Genomic DNA, 15082 nt, shown 5'->3' on the forward strand with positions numbered 1-15082 from the left:
ACATTCCTCCCTTAGGTCTGTTCATTCCCACTTTACTGTTGTCAGCATCCTTTTAGTTTTAACTGCAAACTTGACTATAATAACCATCATGCATCCTTCTCGGCCCACCAGCACTTTCTTATTGAACACACGTTACATGGTTCATTCTATATTAATACACAGTACAGTTTACATTTATAGATACATAGATTCACAGTACATTTCATTCTACTTCTACTATTGATTATAATTATACTAAATTCTATCTGTTAATGGGTTAATCCTTACACGTTGTTCTTCCTGACTCGAAACACCGTAGTTCAGTCCTGGATGTGATTAACTGCAGAATCCAACCCCTGCAGTCACTTGTGAACTCGCTGGTGTTTCAGCACGTGTGATGACTGAGTGAATCCCTTCCCACACACGGAGCAGGTGAACAGTCTCTCCACAATGTGCGTGAGTTGATGTGTCAGCAGTTCATTTCTGCTTTTAAAGCTCTTCTCAAAGTTACTGCATTAAAAGATCACTCAATAGTGTGAACAAGTTGATGTCTCAGAAGGTGGGATGAATTCGTGAATCCCTTCCCACACACGGAGCAGGTGAACAGTCTCTCCCCAGTGTGTGTGTTGGTGTTTCAGATCATTTGTTTTAAAGCCCTTCTCACAGTCAGAACATTTAAGAGGTCTCTTATCAGAGTGAACTCGCTGGTGTCTCAGCAGGTGTGATGACCGAGTAAATCTCTTCTTACACAGGGAGCAGGTGAACGGCCTCTCCCTAACGTGAGTGTGTCGATGTCTTCACAATTTGTATCTGCATTTAGAGCTCTTCGTGCAGTCAGAACATTCAAAAGGTCTCTCCCCAGTCTGAACAAGTTGATGTTTCAGCAGGGAGGATGAATGAGTGAATCTCTTCTTACACACGGAGCAGGTGAACGGCCTCTCCCCAGTGTGAGTGCGTTGGTGTGTCAGCAGATTCCTTTTGCTTTGAAACCTCTTCTCACAGTCAGAACATTTAAAAGGTCTCTCATCGGAGTGAACTCGCTGGTGTGTTAGCAGGGTGGAAGAATGAGTGAATTTCTTCCCACACACGGAGCAGGAGAACGGCCTCTCCCCAGTGTGAACCCGCTGGTGTATCAGCAGGTGGGATGACCGAGTGAATCTCTTCTTACACACAGAGCAGGAGAATGGTCTCTCCCCAGTGTGAGTGCGTTGGTGTGTCAGCAGATTAATTTTGCTTTTAAAGCTCCTCTCACAGTCAGAACATTTAAAAGGTCTCTCATCAGTGTGAACAAGTTGATGTTTCAGCAGTGTGGATGACTGAGTGAATCTCTTCTTACACACGGAGCAGGTGAACGGCCTCTCCCCAGTGTGATTGCGTCGATGAGTTTCCAGATCTGAAGGGTAATTGAATCCCTTCCCACAGTCCCCACATTTCCACGGTTTCTCCGTGGTCTGGGTGTCCTTGTGTCTCTCCAGGTTGGACGATCAGTTGAAGCCTCGTCCACACACAGAACACGTGTACGGTTTCTCCCCGCTGTGAATGGTGTGATGACCATTTCTCCTTCAATTGCAGACGCTCCCTGACCGATCACCATTTCTCCTTCATTTACAGACGCTCCCTGACCGATCACCATTACGCCTTCTTTTACAGACGCTCCCTGACCGATCATCATTTCTCCTTCATTTACAGACGCTCCCTGACCGATCTCCATTTCTCCTTCATTTACAGACGCTCCCTGACCGATCACCATTTCTCCTTCATTTACAGACGCTCCCTGACCGATCCCCATTTCCCCTTCATTTCCCGGCGGGTAGTGAGGGGGGGATAATGTTCACTGTTTTATATTCGGGTCTGGGGCCGCACTCGGGGTTTGTAAAGCCTGAGCCTGGGCCTGAGCCCGGACCCGGGCCCCGGGGTTTATTGAGCCTCTTGCTCCGATCCTCTGACCTGCACCGAACGCGCTCCTCCCGCAGCCTCGACTGGCCGCGCATGCTCAGGACACACTGACCGACAAAGAGTCACTACTGCGCCTGCGCGCTGGGCTCCACTGATTCAGATAGGGCACAATCTGAACCGCGCTGCATGCTGGGTGATGCAGCCGCCATTGATGATCTTAATATCAGGCCGAAAAACAAAGACATTGGAAGCAGGGAGAGCGCGTTTGGACCAAGGATAATAAAATAAACTGAAACCCCAGCGCTTCGAGCCATTTAAACCGGCACAAACACACAGCATAGAAGCCCTCCCCCCTCCACCCCGAATTTGGTGAACTCCAGAAAAAAACATTTCAGTGACTTTTATTAATTTCGTTTTATTAACTGAAGGGTTCAATTTATGTTTATTTTCCAAATGCACCTCGGGACCGCCAGTCTCACCATTCATCCCGCCTGGCGATTAAGGAGAGATCCGGACCAATAGGAGGAGCGGAAATTTATAGGCATTTCATATAACTCGTGGGGTGTTGCAGGGATCAGTACTGTGGCTCAATTATTTACAATGTATATCAATGACTTGGATGGAGGAACAGAGTGTCTTGTGGCCAGATTTGCTGATGATACAAAGATAGGTGGAATAGCAAGTTGCAATGAGGACACAACGTGTCTGCGAAGGGATGTTGCCTGGTTAAGCGAATAGGCAAAAATTGGCAGATGGAATATAATGTGGGAAAATGTGAAGTCATCCACTTTGGGAGGAAAAAAATATTTTGCTTTTTTATTTGAATGGAGAAATACTACAAAATGCTGCAGTACAGAGGGATCTGGGTTTCCTCGTGCAAGAAAGACACAATTCAACATACAGGTGCAGCAGGTAATCCGGAAGGCAAACGGAATATTGGCTTTTATGTCTCGGGGGATGGAGTATAAAAGCAGTGAAGTCATGCTACAAATGTACAGGGTGCTGGTGAGACCACAACTGGAGTACTGCGTACAGTTCTAAGGAAGGACATACTTGCATTTGAGGCAGTTCAGAGAAGGTTCACTAGGTTGATTCCGGGTATGAAAGGGTTGTCTTATGATGAAAGTTTGAAGAGGCTGGGTCTATACTCAATGGAGTTTAGAAGAATGAGAGGAGATCCAATTGAAACAGACAAGATTCTGAGGGGACTCGATAGCGTAGATGCTGAGAGGATGTTACCCCTCATGGGGGAATCTAAAACTAGGGGGTACAGTCTCAGAATAAGGGGTCACCCGTTTAAGACGGAAATGAGGAGGAATTTCTTCTCCCAGAGCGTCGTGAGTCTTTGGAATTCTTTACCCCAAAAAGCTGTGGAGGCTGAGTCATTGAATACATTCAAGTCTGAGTTAGACAAATTTTTGATCAGCAAGGGAGTCAAAGGATATGGGGAAAGGGCGGGAAAGTGGAGCTGAGGTAAAAATCAAATCAGCCATGATCTCATTAAATGGCGGAGCAGGCTCGAGGGGCCGAATAGCCTACTCCTGCTCCTATCTCTTATGTTGTTATGGTAAATTGACTGGACGGCTGTGCGGACAGTTGGTCCTCCAACCAATCGGAGTGTGTGAGGGGCGGGAGTTGCGCCACTGAATGGGCGGTTCTAAGTCCAGATATCCCTCATTGTCTGAAGCATCATTTTTTAAAAGTAATTTATCTTAAGCTCCAGGAGAAAACTCGACCTTTCTGTTGTGGCTTGAAACAGATGAAACCAGATGAAGTGGAGCAAATATTTCAACATTTATTAGAAAAACACATTAATTAAGAACAGCCAACATGCATAATTTGAGATATCTCAATTCTACTGATAAAGGGAATGTAGTGGATGTTGTGTTGATGGATTGTGAAAAGGTGTTTGATAAGATGACGGACAGGAGGCTTGTTGATAAAATTAATACCCACGATATTAAAATGAATGCGGCAGTGTGGATAGGAAGTTGTGTAAAGGGCAGAAAACAGAGAGTAGTGGTTAATGGATGTTCTTCAGACTGGAGGGATGTAAACAGTGGTGTCTCCCAGGGTCAGTGTTGGGACCATTGCTCTTCTCAATATAGAGAATGATCTCAGCTTGGGTATGTGGGACACAAGGTGAAAATCTCGAGATGACTTCAACGTTGGCAGCGTGGGGAACTGTGACTTCATTGTAATGTGCACAGGTTCGTAAACAGGCAGGTGAAATTTAATGCAGAGAAAAGTGACGTGATACATTTTGAGAGGAAGAAAAATGAGATGAAATGTACACTAAATGGTCAAAGTTTAAAATTAGAGGAGCAGAGAGACTTAGGGATGGAAGGTTCTAAATAATGCATTGTCTTATTAATTAACAAGTCTGAGAGTCAGCAACTTTAATACATTATTGAGAAATATATGAGCAAATTCTCTTTCCTGTACTGTACCAGAGTAAACATGCAAATCCCCGTGTACACGAGATGATCCCGCTGGATGGAACCTCAGGCACCCTGAGCTTGATCTCCGGTGTCTCCAGTCCTGACTGTCCCTTACATCAGTATCCCCTCACTTTTATACTGTGTTGTGATCCATCTCTGTCACTGGAGCTGGAACTTCCCCAGTCTGTGGTTTACAAGGACACATTGCTTGGTTCCCAGCAGTTATTTATCTTCAGTAGCGTTCTCATGATCACTGAACTACCCTGCTTACTGTTAATTAGACTCATAGAATCAAAGAAATTCATGGTACAGAAAGAGGCCATTCGGCCCATCATATCTGTGCCGGCCGAAAAAGCGCTATCCAGCTTAATCCCACTTTCCAGCTCTTGGCCCATAGCCTTGTAGCTTCCGGCAGTTCAAGTATTCTTAAAATGCGATGAGAGTGTCCGCCTCAACCACCCTTTCAGGCAGTCAGTTCCAGACCCCCACAACCCTTGGGTGAAAGAATTTCTCCTCAGTTCCCCACTAAACCTTCTACCAATCACTTTAAATCTATGCCCCTGGTTATTAACCTCTCTGCTAAGAGAAGTGGGTCCTTCCAATCCACGCTATCTGGGACCCTCATAATTTTGTTCACCTCAATTAAATCTGCCTTCAGTCTCCTCTGTTCCAAAGAAAACAACCCCAGCCTATCCAATCTTTCCTCATAGCTAAAATTCTACAGTCCAGGCAACATCCTTGTAAATCTTTCTTGCCTTGTATAAAATGTCTGCTATTTGAAAGTCGTGACATTGATCAAAGTCCATGTTAAGTTTTCTTGCCATTTGTGTCAAGATTTGGAAAAGATCTGCTGCCTGACACTTTAAATATTGCCGACCTTTAACTGTAGCTCACAGTGTCTGAACAGTCACTGTTATCATTATCCTTTTATGTATCTCCTTGTACTCCACCTCCTTAACAGCACAAGCTGATCACAGCAATGTTTTCTTCAAATGGAATCCCAATGTGAAAAAATGCACAATTTCAAAGCGAAGCATCATGTGCAAGATTGGAAGGAGAGTGCGAGTGGAGATAATGGGCTTGGATCAGTGATCCCTTGAGCATTAAGACATTCATTATCTGAAAGAAGCCCGGAGATGAGATTTTTGTCTATATTTATCAGTATAGAAAAGAAGGGAGTTGAAATCCTTTTGTCTATTCATCCTGCTATCGACAAAATCCTTCGCCTCTCAATGCCCAGCATCTTTCTTTCCAACTCCCTGCTCTCTGCAGGGAAGGATTGGTTTCATTAATTCTCTGTGTTTTCAGCAAACATCTCATTCACCTCGCAGATCTGGCCGTGTCTTCTACTTATAAGTCATCCCATCATGTTAGCAACTCAAGATAAGCTGTTTTATGTTGATGGAATGCATTTGAGTCAGTTTTCTAGATCAATATGTCGAGGAATCAACAAGGGAACAGGCTATTTTAGATCTAGTATTTTGTAATGAGACAGGGTTAATTAGTAATCTTATAGTAAATGATCCTCTGGGGAAGAATGATCATAATATGATAGAATTTCACATTGAGTTCGAAAGTTTGAGAGTGATGTCATTAAGTCGGAAACTAGGGTCTTAAATTTAAACAAAACCAATAACGTAGTTATGAGGATTGAGTTGGCTAAGGTAGTTTGGGAAATTAGATTAAAAATATGATGATAGACAAGCAATAGTGAACATTTAAAGAAATAATTTATAATTCCTCAACAAAATTACATTCCCTTGAGGGTTAAAAACTCCACCGGAAAAGTGGTCCAACCTTGGTTAATTGGAGAAATTAATGATATTTTAGGTTAAAAGAGGCTTATAATGTTGCCAAAAAGAATAGTAAGCCTGAGGATTAGGAGAGTTTTAGAAATCAGCAAAGGATGACCAAGAAATAGATAAATATGTATAAAGGAAGAGATTAGCGAAAGTAAACATGGGTCCCTTGGAGACAGAGACAGGAGAATTTATAATGGAGAATAAGGAAATGAAAGAGATGTTAAACAAGTATTTTGTATCTGTCTTCACAGTAGAGGACACAAAAATCATACCAGAAGTATTAGGGAACCAAGGTTCTAATGAGAGTGAGGAACCTGAAGCAATTAAGATTAGTAATGAAAAAGTACTGGAGAAATTAATGGGACTAAAAGCTGACAAATTCATTGGCCCTGATGGCCTACATCCTAGGGTTTTAAAAGAGGTGGCTGCAGAGAAAGTGGATGCATTGGTTTTATCTTCCAGAGTTCCCATGATTCTAGAAAGGTCCCCGTGGATTGGAAGGTAAGAAATGTAACCCCTCTATTCATAGAATTACATAGATAGAATTACAGCACAGAAACAGGCCATTCGGCCCAACAGGCCTATGCCGGTGTTTATGCTCCACATGAGCCTCCTCCCTCCCTACTTCATCTCACCCTATCAGCATATCCTTCTATTCCTTTCTCCCTCATGTGTTTATCCAGCTTCCCCTTAAATGCATCTGCTATTCGCCTCAACTACTCCTTGTGGTTGCGAGTTCCACATTCTCACCGCTCTCTGGGTAAAGAAGTTTCTCCTGAATTCCCTTATTGGATTTATTAGTGACTGTCTTATATTTATGGTCCCTAGTGCTGGTCTCCCCTGCAGACATAAGGGTCAACCACATAGCACAGAACAGGAGTCATAAGTCGGCCAGAGAGTAGATGTGGCAAGTTGCCCTTCCCTGAACTAGTTGGGTTCGTATGACAACCCACGGTTTGTTTTCTGGTGCTGTCTAATGAAGCACCAGATTTATTGAAGTCAATTTCACAACTTGTCATGGTGTAATTTGAGCTCATTATTCCCGGCTGCTAGTCCAATCACACAATCACTACACTACTGTACCCATAATAGTGTCCTTTGAACGGGCACTTAATAATTCGAGAAAGGAGGGTGAGAGAAAACAGGGAACTACAGGCCATTTCGCCTGACAATAGTAGCAGGGAAAATGCTAGAATCTATTACTAGGGACGTGGTAAAAGGGCACTCAGAAAATGATAATACGATTAGGCACATGAAACACGATTTTATGAAAGGGAAAATTGTGTTTGACAAACTCTATTAGAGGTTTTGAGGGTTTAGATAGCAGGGTAGATAAGGGAGAACCAGTGGATGCAGAATATTTGGATTTTCAAAAGGCATTCGATAAGGTGCCACACAAAAGTTTGTTAAACAAGATTAGGGCTCATGGGATTCTGGGTAATATATTAACATGGTTTGGGGATTTGATGACGTACAGAAAACAGGAAGTCGGAATAAACAGGTCATTTTGGGGTTGGCAGGTTGTAACTAGTGGGGTGCAGTGAAGATCAGTGCTTGGGCCTCAGATATTTACAATCTATATTAATGACTTAGATGAGGGGACCGAGTGTAATGTGTCCAAGTTTGCTGACGATACAAAACTAGGTGGGAAAGTAAGCTGTGAGGAGGACGCAAAGAGGATGCAAAGTGATACAGACAGGTTAAGTGAGTGGGCTAGAAGGTGCCAAATGAAGCATAAAGTGGGGAAATGTGAGGTTATTCACTTTGGTTGGAAGAATCGAAAAGCAGAATATCTTTTAAAATGTAAGAGACTACGAAATGTTGGTATTCAGAGGGATTTGTGTGTCTTTGTACACGGATCACAGAAATTTAACATGCAGGTGCAGCAAGCAATTAGGAAAGTAAATAGTATCTTGGCCTTTATTGCGAGATGGTTGGAGAACAAGGATAAGGAAGTCTTGCTGCAATATCGGGCTTTGGTGAGACCACATCTGGAGTGCTGTGTACAGTTTTGATCTCCTTACTTGTGGAACGATACACTTGCCTTAGAGTGGGTGCTAAAAAGTTTGGCTAGGTTAACTCCTGGGGTGAGAGGGTTGTCCTGTGAGGAGAGATTGAGTAGAATGGGCCGATATTCTCTGGAGTTTAGAATAATGAGGTGATCTCATTGAAACATATAAAATTCTTAAAGGACTTGACAGTGTAGATGCTGGGAGGCTGTTTCCCCTAGCTGGAGAGTCTAGAACTAAGGGTTATAATGTCAAGATAAGGAGTCGGACATTTAGGACAGATATGAGGAATAATTTCTTCATTGAGAGGGTTGTGAATCATTGGAATTCTGTACCCCAGAGGGCTGTGGATGCTGAACCATTGAGTATTTTCAAAACTGAGATCGATGGATTTTTGGGTGCTCGGGGACTCAAGGGATGTGGAGATCGGTCAAAAATCAAGTTGAGGTCGAAGATCAGCCATTAATTTATGGATTGGCGGAGCAGGCTCGAGGGACTGAATGGCCAACTCTTGCTCCTTTCACTGATGTTGGTCCGCTGGAAAAGCAGAACTTGCCAGCTGTTTTAAAACTTTTAGCCTGAACAGGGACTTGAACCCTGGACCCTCAGATCACGACTATGTTTTAAAAGTCTGATGCTCTACCGACTGAGCTATCCAGGCTCGCTATGAGATTGGTTTCCATCATACAGATTCATGGTGGGACTCTGAATTATCCCTGTCGCTGTCGAATTCGGGGGAGTATCTCTTTCATATAATTCTCAGCAACGTGTTGAGGAGAATCCTTGTTTCTGTTGAACATGATGTAAGAAACATGGACAGTGAACTCTTGAGTTTACAATTCTACTTGTTTGTACAAAATGTTTTGTCATTCGTTCGCAGCAATTAAAAAAAAACACTTTACCCAATGGCTCAAAAGCTGAACTTGTTCCACACGGGAGCTGGGAAAGGCCTCTCGACATTTCAGCCGATCAACAATTGAAAGCTGAATAATTTCACCCGTTACACCGTGACACCAGGCAGCAGATTTGCCTCCCGAATTTTCCCTACACGACACTTCAAACCGATGAATCCCTGCTTCACGGAAAGAAGAATTGTGTGTTTGGTTCTTTAGATTTAAAGATGTCGTGCCGGCCGCTTTACCATTTCAGCTCTCGCCAATCGCCCCCTCTCCCTCCTATAAACAAATAAACTCTCGCCTGCTATTGCAAGACGGGAGGCCAGAGGAGTCTCAGTGCCCACATGGGGACATGAAGAAGTCGATGTGTTATGGAACCGGTTGTCCCTTGAACTCCAGTCAAAATGTTTAGAAGGTTCAACTACTTTAGATGGCGCTGGAGCTCACAACCCCAGCATTTCTCGAGTGTATAATTATTGTAGAAATAACGCGCGCTGACCGATTGCTCCACTGGAGCCGCGCACGGTCTGTGTCCCCAGTGCTCCCATCAAACAGCTTCATCCTCGGTCTCTCAATTATCACTTCCTGATCTTTCCCACACAGAAACCTCCAACCAAGAGGCGATTCGTTAAACATCCGCAGTGACCTTTAAAAGCCGTGGCTTCTGAAACAAAACCCCAGACGATAAGAACTTTTAATGATATTATTATTATTAACTTAAGGACAATTATTTTCATGCTACTTTGAGGATTTCGGAAATTGGGCTGTCGGTGATTGGAGAGATGGGCGTTATTTCATTTGAAAACCGAGACTCGGAACTTCCTGATGGAGAAGTGTGAGAGAAGATTGTGGTTAGTGGCAGTTGCCGGGGAGATCGAGAGGAGAGGGAGAAAAGTCAAAGTCACAGCTGTGACAGCTCAAGTGCTCTGCTTATCTGTAATATTTAGAAAGTAATGTGCAGCACAGGACAAACCAGTTTGGTATCGGTTATCAAAAATACTAAAAGTCCCGGGTTCAAAGGCGGGACTTTTAGTATTTTTAGTAAAGAGGGAACGGTTTTAACCGCCAGACCGAAATCATTCCACATGAATCTGAAGCGTCTTGCGGAAAACGGCAGTGCGAACTGTTCTGTTCGTGTCATGACTTGAAAGACCCTCCAATTCCCGACAGTATCTTTGAACGAGTTGTGTAGACAAACCGCGATAGAAGCCGCTTTGCACTCGTCAAACGTGCAGGTGACGATATTGGGGGTGATCAGGGTCGATTTCAATTATTTGAATTCTCTCCATGTGACCCGAAGATTGACGGCAGAATCGAGTTTTTCCTGTAAGTCCTGAATTGAAGGGAAAGACGCAAAAAGCAGGTCGGAGAAATGAAGGGCAGAAAATGTGGGTGAAACTTGCACGAGTGAAAATCCCTGTATGTTGGAAGACTCAGTCCCCAGTGGTGGAGAGGATTGGGATTTCAAGCTGTCTCACAGCTCACACACACCATTGGCTCATTTAATCACCTTCAACAACTCGAATACATCAACACTTAATCTTCTATACACAAGGAAATACAAACCTTTTCTCTGCAACTTGTCCGCATAATTTAACCATTTTAGCCCCGGTATCATTCTGGTGAATCTGCACTGCACCCCCTCCAAGGCCAATATATCCTCCCTGTGTTGTGGGGCCCAGAACTGAATGCAGGACTCGAAATGTGGTCTCAGCAGAGTTTATATAACTGGAACAGAACTTCCACCCCTTTGAATTCCAGCTCCCTTAAGATAAAGGCTAAAGTTCCATTGGCCTTTTGAATTATTTTTTGTAACTGTCCACTGACATTTAGTGATTTTGTACTTGGACCTGTAAACATCTGTTCTCCTCCACAGTTCCCAGCTTCTCACCAGTTAGAACATATTCTGATCTATCTTGCTTAGGTCCAAAGTTCACACTTCCCCATATTGAAAGTTTGAACAGACTGGGGCTCTTTTCCATTGGAAAGAGAAGACTGAGGGGTGACCTGATGTGGGACTTTAAGGTTATGCAAGGGTTTGATAGGTCAGATGTGGATAAGGTGTTTGCAATTTTGGCGGTGAGGACTCCAAAACCTTTTTTTATATTCGTTCGTGGGATGTGGGCGTCGCTGGCGAGGCCGGCATTTATTGCCCATCCTTAATTGCACTTGAGAAGGTGGTGGTGAGCCGCCTTATTGAACCGCTGCAGTCCATGTGGTGAAGGTTCTCCCACAGTGCTGTTCGGAAGGGAGTTCCAGGATTTTGACCCAGCGACGATGAAGGAACGGCGATATATTTCCAAGTCGGGATGGTGTGTGACTTGGAGGGGAACGTGCAGGTGGTGTTGTTCCCATGTGTCTGCTGCTCTTGTCCTTCTAGGTGGTAGAAATCGCGGGTTTGGGAGGTGCTGTCGAAGAAGCCTTGGCGAGTTGCTGCAGTGCATCCTGTGGATGGTACACACACTGTGCACCGGAGGTGAAGGGAGTGCATCTTTAGGGTGGTGGACGGGATGCCAATAAAGCGGGCTGCTTTTTCCCTGATGGTGTCGAGCTTCTTGAGTGTTGTTGGAGCTGCACTCATCCAAGCAAGTGGGGAATATTCCATCACACTCCTGACTTGTGCCTTGTAGATGGTGGAAAGGCTTTGGGGAGTCAGGAGGTGAGTCACTCGCCGCAGAATACCCAGCCTCTGACCTGCTCTCGTAGCCACAGTATTTATATGGCTGGTCCAGTTACGTTTCTGGTCAATGGTGACCCCCAGTATGTTGATGGTGGGGGATTCCGCGATGGTAATGCCGTTGAATGTCAAGGGAGGTGGTTAGACTCTCTCTTGTTGGAGATGCTCATTGCCTGGCACTTATCTGGCGCGAATGTTGCTTGCCACTTATGAGCCCAAGCCTGGATGTTGTCCAGGTCTTGCTGCATGCGGGCTCGGACTGCTTCATTATTTGAGGGGTTGCGAATGGAACTGAACACTGTGCAATTATCAGCGAACATCCCCATTTCTGACCTTATGATGGAGGGAAGTTCATTGATGAAGCAGCTGAAGATGGTTGGGCCTAGGACACTGCCCTGATGAACTCCTGCAGCAATGCCCTGGGGCTGAGATGATTGGCCTCCAACAACCACTACCATCTTCCTTTGTGCTAGGTATGACTCCAGCCACTGAAGAGTTTTCCCCCTGATTCCCATTGACTTCAATTTTACTCGGGATCCTTGGTGCCACACTCGGTCAAATGCTGCCTTGATGTCAAGGGCAGTCACTCTCACCTCACCTCTTGAATTCAGCTCTTTTGTCCATGTTTGGACCAAGGCTGTAATGATGTCTGGAGCCGAGTGGTCCTGGCTCCAAAGTGAACCCAAAGTGAGCATCGGTGAGCAGGTTATTGGTGAGTAAGTGCCGCTTGAAAGCACTGTCGACGGCACCTTCCATCACTTTGCTGATGATTGAGAGCAGACTGATGGGGCGGTAATTGGCCGGATTGGATTTGTCCTGCTTTTTGTGGACTGGACACACCTGGGCAATTTTCCACATTGTCGGGTAGATGCCAGTGTTGTAGCTGTACTGGAACAGCTTGGCGAGAGGCGCAGTTAGTTCTGGAGCACAAGCCTTCAGCACTACAGCTTTGCTGAATCCAGTGCACTCAGCCGTTTCTTGATGTCACGTGGACTGAATCGAATTGGCTGAAGACTGGCTTCTGTGATGGTGGGGACATTGGGAGGAGGTCGAGATGGATCATCCACTCAGCACTTCTGACTGAAGATGGTTGCAAACGCTTCAGCCTTGTCTTTTGCACTCGCGTGCTGGACTCCGCCATCATTGAGGATGGGGATTTTTGCAGAGCTTCCTCCTCCCGTTAGTTGTTTAATTGTCCACCACCATTCACGACTGGATGTGGCAGGACTGCAGAGCTTTGACCTGATCCGTTGGTTGTGGAATCGCTTAACTCTGTCCATAGCATGTTGCTTCCGCTGTTTAGCACGCATGTATTCCTGAGTTGTAGCTTCACCAGGTTGGCACCTCATTTTTAGGTACGCCTGATGCTGCTCCTGGCATGCTCTTCTACACTCCTCATTGAACCAGGGTTGATCCCCTGGCTTGTTGGTAATGGTAGAGTGAGGAATATGCTGGTCCATGAGTTGCCACAGTTTTGCCCATTCACCTAATCTATCAATATCACTTTGTAATTTTATGTTTTCATCTACACTGCTCACAATGCCAGCAATCTTTTTGTCATCGGCAAACTTAGATATGAGACTTTCTATGCCTTCATCTGAGTCGTTAAAAAATATTGTGAATAATTGAGGCCCCAAGACAAATCCCCGCGGGTCACCACTAGTCACACCCTGCCAATGTAAGTACCTACCCATTCTCCCTACTCTCTGTCGCCTTTCGCTCAGCCAACTACCTAACCAAGTCAGTACTTTTCCCTCGATTCCATGGGCTTCTATCTTAGCTAACAGTCTCTTATGTGGGACCTTATCAAATGTCTTCTGGAAGTCCATATAAATAACATCCATTGACATTCCCCTGTCCACTACTTTAGTCTCTTTTTCTGGAGGTCTTCCACTTTGGATCAAAAAAGGATAGAACAGGGTACTTTCTAAATGGTGAGAAGCTGGGAACTGTGGAGGGCCAGAGAGATTTAGGGGTCCGTGTGCAGAAATCACTTCAAACTAGTATAGGTTAAAAAAAACGATGATTGGGATGTTCGTAACGGCTGGTCAGCTGACTTGCTTAAAACACACCATAATGTTGTAATCGTGGGTTTGATTCCTGTATGGGCTGTTAAGGGGCTTTATTTTGGGTTTTCGGAACTTTTAAAACCCAAGCTTTACAAACAGATTCACAGACAAATTCATGGGGACAGTTTTTTGAATAACATCCATTGTAACTTTACCCCTGGGCCGGAGAAACACGTCTTTCTTTTCATTTGTCTTTCTCCGGTTTGCAGAGAAATGTTTAACTCGCGGCCTGTTCCCATCAATGATCATCAGCAGCAACAGACAGACAGAGCGGGTCTGACCGCCCCGAGATGGGGAAAAGGCATCAGTTCAGGACAAATGCATTAAATCAAATAGTCACCCGGCACCGAGAGAGACAAAACCAAGAGAAAAAGGCAGAAGGTAACAGAGAAATAAAAACCAAATACAGACGATATAAATATCTCCCATCCTTGATGTCTCTCTAATCCACCCCCAATCCTTCAGTGGTGGGAATAAAATTTCTCTGTTAATAAATGCTAGAATGGACCCAAAGAAGAAGAAACTAAACAACCAAAAACTGCCGAACCCGGGATTGAACCAAGGACCTTTAAATCTTCAGTCCAATGCAATTCCAACTGAGTATTTGGACCCCAGAGCAAATGCAACTTTGCGCCATTGTCTTCCAAGAAAATACAACCCCTCCGAAGCCCTGCCCCTCCTGTTCATTACCGCACTTCATAGATAAACATCGCACTCATATATAAACACCAACAGTTCATATATAAACATCGCACACATATATACACACCCACAGTTCATATATAAACATCGCACTCATATATAAACACCCACAGTTCATATATAAACATCGCACTCATATATACACTCCCACAGTTCATATATAAACATCGCACTCATATATACACTCCCACAGTTCATATATAAACATCGCACTCATATATAAACACCCACAGTTCATATATAAACATCGCACTCATATATACACTCCCACAGTTCATATATAAACATCGCACTCATATATACACACCCACAGTTCATATATAAACATCACACTCATATATACACTCCCACAGTTCATATATAAACATCGCACTCATATATACACTCCCACAGTTCATATATAAACATCGCACTCATATATACACACCCACAATTCACAAGCCGATCGATCATCCTGTGAAATTACATCGTACTCGGGTATGAGGAAGGGTAATGGGCTCTGAGAAGGGTTCAGGGAGTCTAATGGCTTCTTAGTGGCGATCCGATGGGGCAAGGGGATCCCAGAGAGGGGAAGAGACTATTAGAGCGTATCAGAGAGTGTAAGGGGATCT

The 15082-nt window shown here is 44.4% G+C and overlaps 1 non-coding gene across 1 annotated transcript; it reads right to left on the bottom strand.

Annotated features, from left to right (window-relative positions):
• Positions 1–8702: 8702 nt before the first annotated feature.
• On the bottom strand, positions 8703–8788 carry trnak-uuu (transfer RNA lysine (anticodon UUU)). The gene is given in 2 exon segments: positions 8703–8738; positions 8752–8788. It is a non-coding gene; the product is annotated as a tRNA-Lys (tRNA).
• Between the last annotated feature and the right edge of the window lie 6294 nt (positions 8789–15082).

This window comes from Heptranchias perlo, unplaced genomic scaffold, assembly GCF_035084215.1.
Source record: "Heptranchias perlo isolate sHepPer1 unplaced genomic scaffold, sHepPer1.hap1 HAP1_SCAFFOLD_289, whole genome shotgun sequence".
In the NCBI taxonomy this organism is placed as follows: Eukaryota; Metazoa; Chordata; class Chondrichthyes; order Hexanchiformes; family Hexanchidae; genus Heptranchias; species Heptranchias perlo.